The sequence below is a fragment of the Phacochoerus africanus genome, chromosome 12 (genome assembly GCF_016906955.1).
Source record: "Phacochoerus africanus isolate WHEZ1 chromosome 12, ROS_Pafr_v1, whole genome shotgun sequence".
NCBI classification, from domain to species: domain Eukaryota; kingdom Metazoa; phylum Chordata; class Mammalia; order Artiodactyla; family Suidae; genus Phacochoerus; species Phacochoerus africanus.
The window spans coordinates 23,216,809-23,225,437 of NC_062555.1; positions in this window are offsets into that span (position 1 = coordinate 23,216,809).

An 8,629-nucleotide genomic window follows, 5' to 3' on the forward strand; every position below is an offset into this window, starting at 1 on the left:
GCTCTCAGGGTGTTATCAGAGGCTGCTTTGTATCTAGACTGTGGAATTAGGAAGTTTTAGGAGACTGGTTTGTCTTTTAAAAGAAAAATTGTGAAAATTAGATAGTACAGGGAGTTCCTGTCGTGGTTCAGCAATAACAAACCCAACTAGTATCCATGAGGATGGGGGTTCCATCCCTGGCTTTGCTTAGTTGTTAAGGATCCTGTGTTGCCGTGAGCTTTGATGTAGGTTGCAAATGAGGCTTGGATCCCAAGTTGCTGTGGCTGTGGTGTAGGCCGGCGACTGTAGTTCTGATTTGACCCCTAGCCTGGGAACCTCCATATGCCTCGGGTGTGGGCCTAAAAAAAAAATAATAATAATCAGGCACCACAAAATTTACCATCTGAACCATTTTTAAAGTGCACAGCTCGGTAGTGTTAAGTATATTCAGGTCGTTGTGAAATAGATCTCCAGGACTTCTCATCTTGCTCATCTGAAATGCTCTGCCATCACCACCTCCGCACCAGCTCCCCCAGCTCCCCAGCTCCTGACAACCACCAACCTCCTTTGTTTCTGTGAGTTAGGCTACTCTGGGGACCTCGCGTAGGTGGAATTACACAGTATTTGTCCTGTGACTGGCTTATCTCACTTAGCATAGTGTCTTCAAGGTTCATCCATCAGGTAGCCTGTGTCAGAGTTTTCTTTCTCTTCTGTTTTCTTTCTTTCTTTTTTTTTTTTTGGTCTTTTTTTGGGGGGGACACACCTGTAGCATATGGAGGTTCCCAGGCCAGGGGGCAAAATCAGAGCTGTAGCCTCCAGCCTATGCCACAGCCACAGCAACACGGGATCCAAGCCACGTCTGTGACCTACACCACAGCTCATGGCAGTGCTGGATCCTTAACCCACCGAGCAAGGCCAAGGATCTCGAACCTGTGTCCTCACGGGTGCTAGTCAGGTTCGTTTCCACTGAGCCACGACGGGAACTCCTGTGTTTTTCTCTTATCGGCCATACTGGCAGCATATGGAAATTCCCAGGCCAAGGATCGAATCCGTGCTGCAGCTGTGACCTACGCCACAGCTGCAGCAACGCTGGACCCTTAACCTACTATGTTGGGCCAGGGATCAAACCCACACTGCCTCAGAGACAAAGCTGGATCCTTAACCTGCTGTGCCACAGTGGCAACTCCAGAGTTTCCTTCCTTTTAATGGCTGAATAACATTCCCGGATATGTACATGCCACATTTTGTTTATGCATTCATCCCTCGGGGGACACTTGCGTGGTTTTTGCATCTTGCCTCTTGGGAGTAATACCGCCATGAAGATGAGCATGCAGATACCTTTTTGAGATCCTCCCCTCAGTTCTTTTGGATACATACCTATAGTGAGATTGCGTATAGCAATCTTTCTTCTTAAAAAAAAAAACCAAAAAACTGCCCTCAGTCATGGTGTTTTAGGGCACCAGGAATTATTCACCTCACCTACTGGAAAAAATTCTTACTCCTTTGAAGAAATAGTGTTTTATTTTTCTGAAAAAAAATTCACAATGTTGAAAACTCAGGGCCACCTCTAGTTTTTTGGAGAAAAAGATAAAAACAGCGTATTTTAAAATTCAGGACATAGTTTTATTTGAGTGGCTGTACAAAGTGCCAAATATCTCTTGATGCTTCCCTCGGAAGTGTTCAGTTACTCAGTAAGAAATCTTGAAAGAGGCTTCTAAGTGTTTATCACAATGTTTAATTCCACAATGTTTATGGAATTAAAGTATGGACTGAGGATTACCTGACTTGAAGTATAGCTTTAAAAATGTCCAGGGTTGCTTTTGTGTTCTGAATGCTTAGATTTAAATGCCTTGGTAAGTTGGGGGGACTTGGTTCCAAGCCTGGTTACCTGCTTAAGGCATGATACTTACTTAGGCAGACTTCTTGTTAGTGACGGAAAAGGTAAATCTATGTTCCAGCCAGTCTTGTGGATAATTTACAGTATTTCTTTCTTTTCTTTTTTTTTTTTTGTCTTTTTGCCTTTGCTAGGGCCGCTCCCTCGGCATATGGAGGCTCCCAGGCTAGGGGTTGAATGGGAGCTGTAGCCACCCGCCTACACCAGCCACAGCAACGCCAAATCCTTAACCCACTGAGCAAGTCCAGGGATCGAACCCGCAACCTCATGTTCCTAGTCAGATTCGTTAACCACTGAGCCACGATGGGAACTCCTACAGTATTTCTTAGTTGCTTCTCATCAAATGAAATTAGACTATCATGGTTTTTACCCTGGAGTAGAATTGTAACCCTGCCATTTTCTGGAAGTTCACTGCTGCTTAGATTATTAGTATTCTTTTCTTTTTTTCTTTTTCTTTTTTTTTTGAGGAACCTCCATACTGTTTTCCACAGTGGTTGCACCAGCTACATTCTCACCAACAATGTAGAACTATGGGGTCAATGGAAAAGAATTGGGCACTTGTTTAAAAAGCCTGTTGTTAATGGGTTTTCAAGCTCTCTCAGAGAAAAATTATTCTCATAGCCCAAACCCTCTTCAGCATTTTTTTGTTAATTTTGCCAGTGTGATAGAAAAATAATCTCATTGATTTTTTTTTTTTTTTTGAAACTTGCCTTCCGCTGATTACTTGAGCTTCCTAAAAGGCTCATGACAATGTGCACTGAAGAAGTCAATCGGATTAGCTCCAGGCGGCACCAGACTTGAGCCACACGGATTGTTTCCTGCGGGACAGAAGCAAGAAGCCCTCTGGTTGCTGGGAAACGGAGGCCGCAAAGCAGAGCGCGGCCGGCAGAGCCCAGTGCAGCACTTTCACTCCCAAGGTCTGTCACTCGGAGAAGGCGATTGGTGAGAATGAGCCACTGTCGCACAGAACCGCCAGCAGGAGGCGTCCCAGATATTCAAGCAAAGAAATAGGAATCAGGGAAATAAACGTGCAAATGAGAAGTGAAGGACAGTCACCAAAACCAGAACAGGGGCCGACTGGCCGTCTGCTCCACCGCCACCTTCATGGGACGGGGGCGTGCTTCCCCACTTGCTGCATTTGCGCATTCAGTTAACACTTTTTTGAATGCCTACCCCGTGCCAGACCCTGCTCTGGGGCCCACAGTCCTTGTCCTTGAGAGACTTCAGTCAGTGGGGGAGAGAGACAAGTAATTCTAGCACGCAGTAGTTTTAAGCAGTGCTTGCAAAGCGCTTCAGGATCAGAGCAGAGAGCAGCCAGCTCTGCCGGTGGGACTCAAGGAGGACCTCACGGAGGAAGTTAACGGATGAACCAAAAATAGCTTCTGTGCTCATATTGGCGGTATTGCTGCTGCCTGCTGGGTGGGAGAGAAATGTTCCGGAACGGGATGGCTTGAGGCTTTTGCTAAAAGAGAAGTACAGCATGGCTTAGGGGGCTAAAGGGACTGCTTTTGGATCCCAGCGGGGCCAGGTACAGGATATGTGACCTGGGAAGAGTCATTTGACATGTCTGTACTCTGTCGCCCAGCTACTCATAGCTACCGTGCAGGGTCATTCTGAGCATAACCGCGACCTGCACTTACTTGATGAGTGGTACCTACCATTACACAGCGCTCAGTAAATATCTATTGAATGATGAGTATAGATATTTTCTCTCTATGCTAAATCTTTTATTTATTTATTTAGCCTTTTAGGGCCGCACCTGCGGCATATGGAAGTCCCCAGGCGAGGGGTCAAATCGGAGCTGCAGCTGCCAGCCTACGCCACAGCTCAAAGCAGCACTGGATCCTTAACCCACTGAGCAAGACCAGGGATCGAACCCATGTCCTCATGGATCCTAGTTGGGTTCGTTACTGCTGAGCCACAGCAGGAACTCCAGGAGGTGTATTTTTAATGTCATTCATCTCATAGCATTTATTTGGTGATACTCTGTGCTAGGAACGGCTGTAGTAAACAAAGCCCCGCCCTTATGGAACTTAAATTCTCCTTGGGGTGACAGGCAGCCAGTCACTAGACGTACCTGTCATGTAGGGACAAGCTTTGTGGAGAAAAACAAAGCAAAGGCAGGGTAAGAGAGTGCTGGGGCCGCCTTCTGGCTGGAGTGCTGTGGGTGTCCTCTGAGGAGGTGACACGTGACCAGTGCCCTGGAAGCCAGCAGGGAGCACGGGGAATGAGCATTCCTGCAGCGAGGACATCACATGCCACGCATTGGGCAGCCCGAAAGAGCAGCCAGGAGGCTACCTGGGCTGCGGCAGGCTGCGTGAAGGGAGAGGCAGGGAGAGACGCCTGGCTATTTGCTCCATGTGAAGAGAAGCCGAGGGGCTGACCTGTGGGCGGCAGTGTCTCAGACCAGGGTGATGACGGTAGATGTGGGGATAAGTGGTTGGATGGGGGAACCGTCTGAAAAGTAGAATCAAAAGAATTTTCCTGATGGATTAGATGTGAGTGCAGGAGAGGCAGGTGAGGGAAGACGGCAGGGTTCTGGCCCCAGGGACTGGGTGCCGTTAGTTAAGGTTTCAGGGGGATGGAGGGTCGGGGGTCATGCTGACCTGGAGAAGTGGATTAAACCTCCCGGGTGGCTGTCGAGCCTGGAGCCCGCGGCAGAGACTGGCCTTGGAGCCGTCACTGTGTAGGTGGTGTTTAAAGTCATGGAGTTGGGGAGTTCCTGCTGTGGCTCAACGGGAAAGAACCCGACTAAGATTCATGACAACTCAGGTTCCATCCCCGGCCTCGCTCAGTGGGTTAAGGATCCAGCATTGCCACGGGCCGTGGTGCAGGTCGAAGATGCAGCTAGGATCCCACGTTGCTGTGGCTGTGGTGTAGGCCGCCAGCTGTGGCTCCAATTTGACCTCCAGCCTGGGAACCTTCAGGTGCTGCAGGTGCGGCCCTAAAAAGACAAAAGACACATCATCTTCCATTTTCCTTGGGGTTGAAAATGCTGTTTCACTCACACCTGAAAATCATCCTTGACTCAAGTTACTCCCCTCATTTGTTTGGTCTCCAAGCCCAGCTGACGGAGTGCCGACAGTCCTGAAATTTCTCTCTCCTTTTCACCCTCTCTTTTACCTTTCTCATCACTTTGAAAAAACAGCTGTAGCAGTTGCCGTCTTGGCTCAGTGGTAACAAACCCGACAAGTATCCATGACGACTCAGGTTCGATCCCTGGCCTCGCTCAGTGGGTTAAGGATCCGGCATTGCCGTGAGCTGTGGTGTAGGTTGCAGAGTTGAGGCTCGGATCCTGCGTTGCTGTGGCTGTGGTGGAGGCTGGCAGCAGTAGCTCCGATTAGACCCCTAGCCTGGGAACCTCCATATGCCGCAGGTGCAGCCCTCATAGGGTTGGATGGGACCCCCTAGGAGGGCTGTGGCTAGGGGAGAGGAGGGCTCTGAGAACTGAACGTAGGGGCAACCCAGACAGAGACAGGGAAGAGGAAGAACGGCCAAAGACACCCAGCGAAACGTGATAGCCCAGCTCCCGGTGACCCCATCCCCCGGAGCCACTCGGGGCCTCTGTTTAGACTCTCACCCGTTTCTTTTCTGGGATCTTTCAGACCCCTGAGGCAAATTGGATTCACCTAGATTAGGAAATAATTTTGTGTCCAGCTCAGTGACAGCTCTAATTTTTTTACTTGCTTGTGAAATCTAAAAAAATCCCCCTTCATCACGTGAACTGTCATGATCCCCACAATTTCTGAATTTGTTTTAAAAACCTGTTGGCCATTTTATCTGAGTGGAAGGGGGTTGAGGCAGGGCCTGATTGGTCTTGCTTTTGGCTGCATTACAAATTGAAGGGGCTAGATGAGTCAGTGTAGTGGCTGCCCAAAGTAAGGCAATAACAAAAATTGTGGAGTTCCTGTTGTGGCTCAGCAGGTTAAGGACCTGACCCTGTCTCTGTGAGGATGCAGGTTCAATCCCTGGCCTTGCTCATTGGGTTAAGGATCCAGAGTTGCCATGAGCTGTGGTGTAGGTCACAGATGCAGCTCAGATCCTGCGTGGCTGTGGCTGAAGCATAGGCCGGCAGCTGTAGCTCTGATTCAGCTCCTGACCCGGAGCTTCCATATGTTGCAGGTGTGCTATAAGAAAGAACAAACAAAAAACAACCCCTCCCGCCCACAGAAATTGTGTGTCTCAATTTAAGCAGGAGGAGATTGGGGGTTCTTTTCCTTGGGAGGGAAGGGGTCTTAGCTTTATAATCATTCAGGAAGGAATGAACGGATAATATGTGACTCTCAGGTGTCAAGTGCAGCTGTCACCCTCGTGTGCCTGAAACATGGTCTTGTTTCTCTAAATCAAGTCTGGCTTCAGCCCCTACTGGCCAGTCCTGCTCTGAAGAGCCCACGGCTGACCTCGTGTCACGCAAGACCCGGGACGTTTACAGGGTACCTCTCACACCGAACAGTTTCTACCAAGAACGTGACAATCATCGACCATCAAAACTGGCTTCAGGCATGGTCATCACCGCCAGTCACCCCCTGACGAGTCCTGTCACCTTCTCAGGCCATCAAATGACAAACGAGGGTGACCCGTGCTTGGAAACCTATGGGCACCTGAGCACATCCTCTAAAAACAGGGCTTTCTCAGCAGCTGTTTAAAGGGAACACACTGATGAGAGGGTTGTTAGAACTCGGGTTAACGGCAGTAGAGGAAGCTGTGCGTAAAGCCAGACCGCGGAGGAGAGATTTTTCTTCTCCACTTGCTCCCCAGCCAACAGCGCTGCCGCTGCCACACTCGCGAGGTTAGAACCAAGCCCTGCCCGGCTGCTCACGGGCCGGCCTCCCTCCTGCTGTCCAGCGCCCGTGGTGCTCTCCACCAGGTCAGCAGTTTGTTTGCTTGCTTGTTTGTTTGTTTGTGTCAAGGCTTTCCAAAAAAAAGTCCTATTGATTCTGCCCTGTTTGCAAAGGAAGCCCTGGTCTCCGGGATTCAGAGCAGGTTTGCCCCCTTGAGGGGGTGGGTGCCGAGGAATTCTTTTTCTTGTGGTCTTTGTTTAACATCAGGAATAACACCAGCAACCACAAAATGACAACTCTGTCAGTGATGCTGCCAGGCAGAGAGGGGCCTCCTGTTTTCAAGCGACATTCCGCGTGTTTTCGTAGAGGGTCTTAGCACCAAGGCCACGAGCCCCACGCAGCATCTCCTTCCTCAACAGGCCTCAGCTCAGGGCCCACGCTGCCGCCAGTTGCCCGTATCCCCTCCTCCTCATTGTTCTGAAATGCAGGCAAGACATGGTTTCATTTCAGCCAAAACTTTTCAGCATATGTATTTAAAAGATAGGGATTCTTGGGAGTCCCCATTGTGGCTCAGCAGAAATGAACCCGAGTAGTATCCATGAGGACTTGGGTTCCATCTCTGGCCTTGCTCAGTGGGTTAAGGATCTGGCGTTGCTGTGGTGTAGGCTGGCAGCTATAGCTCTGATTCGACCCCTAGCCGAGGAACGTCCATGTGCTGCACCTGTGGCCCTAAAAAAAAAAAAAAAAAGCAAAAAAAGGATAGGGATTCTTAAAAAACAAAAACACAACCATGATACTGTTATTACCTCTAAAGAATAACAGTTGTTTAGGAGTTCCCGTCGTGGCACAGTGGTTAACGAATCCGACTAGGAACCATGAGGTTGCGGGTTCGATCCTTGGCCTTGCTCAGTGGGTTAAGGATCCGGCATTGCCGTGAGCTGTGGTGTAGGTGGCAGACACGGTTCGGATCCCATGTTCCTGTGGCTCTGGCGTAGGCCAGTGGCTACAGCTCCGATTAGATCCCTAGCCTGGGAACTTCTGTATGCTGCAGGAGCGGCCCTAGAAAAGGCAAAAAGACCAAAAAAAAAAAAAAAGAAGAAGAAGAAGAATAACAGTTGTTTGATAGTATCAAACATCCAGTGTTCAAAGGATCAATTTCCCCAGAAATGTGATGAGTGGCTTTATGTTTTTGTTTGTTTGTTGTCTTTTCGCCTTTTCTAGGGCCTCACCCACGGCATATGGAGGTTCCCAGGCTAGGGGTCCAATCGGAGCTGTAGCCTCTGGCCTACACCACAGCCACAGCCATGCCAGATCCGAGCCACATCTGCGACCTACACCACAGCTAACGGCAATGCCGGATTCTTAACCCACTGAGCAAGGCCAGGGATCGACCTGCAACCTCAGGGTTCCTAGTCAGATTCGTTAACCACTGCACCACGATGGGAACTCCTGATGAGTGGCTTTAAAAGAACACTTTATTTGAATTAGAAGTCAAACAAGATTGAGGAGTTCCCATCAGCAGCAGCTTGGATTTGATCCCTGGCCAGGGAATGTCCGTATGCCACAGGTGCGTCCAGAAAAAAGAAAAAGAGAAAATATTCCTTATCTACTATTTGGTAACCCAGCAGTATAGTCCAATAAGAAAGGCAGGATAAATGTTTGAATATTTTCCCTTATCAATTTTCAAAATAATGATTGGGCTTCCTAGCATTCTCTAATGGTGATCAGTGAGTTTTTGTTTGCTTTTTAGTGTCATGATAAACTTAGGAGTATTTGGTATGTTTCAGTCCATTATAGTTATTCTTACCGATGCTCTCTGTGCCCATCTTTGGTCAGTGGAAGCCTCTCAGCTTGGCTTCTGGGCGCTTCCTGGGTGTAGGGTGTAGTGACGTTTCATCTCATACAGTATTTATAGCTTTTAATGACCTGTTGTCAGTCTTTTAGTGACCTGAAATCAGGGCCCAAAGTGGCCTTT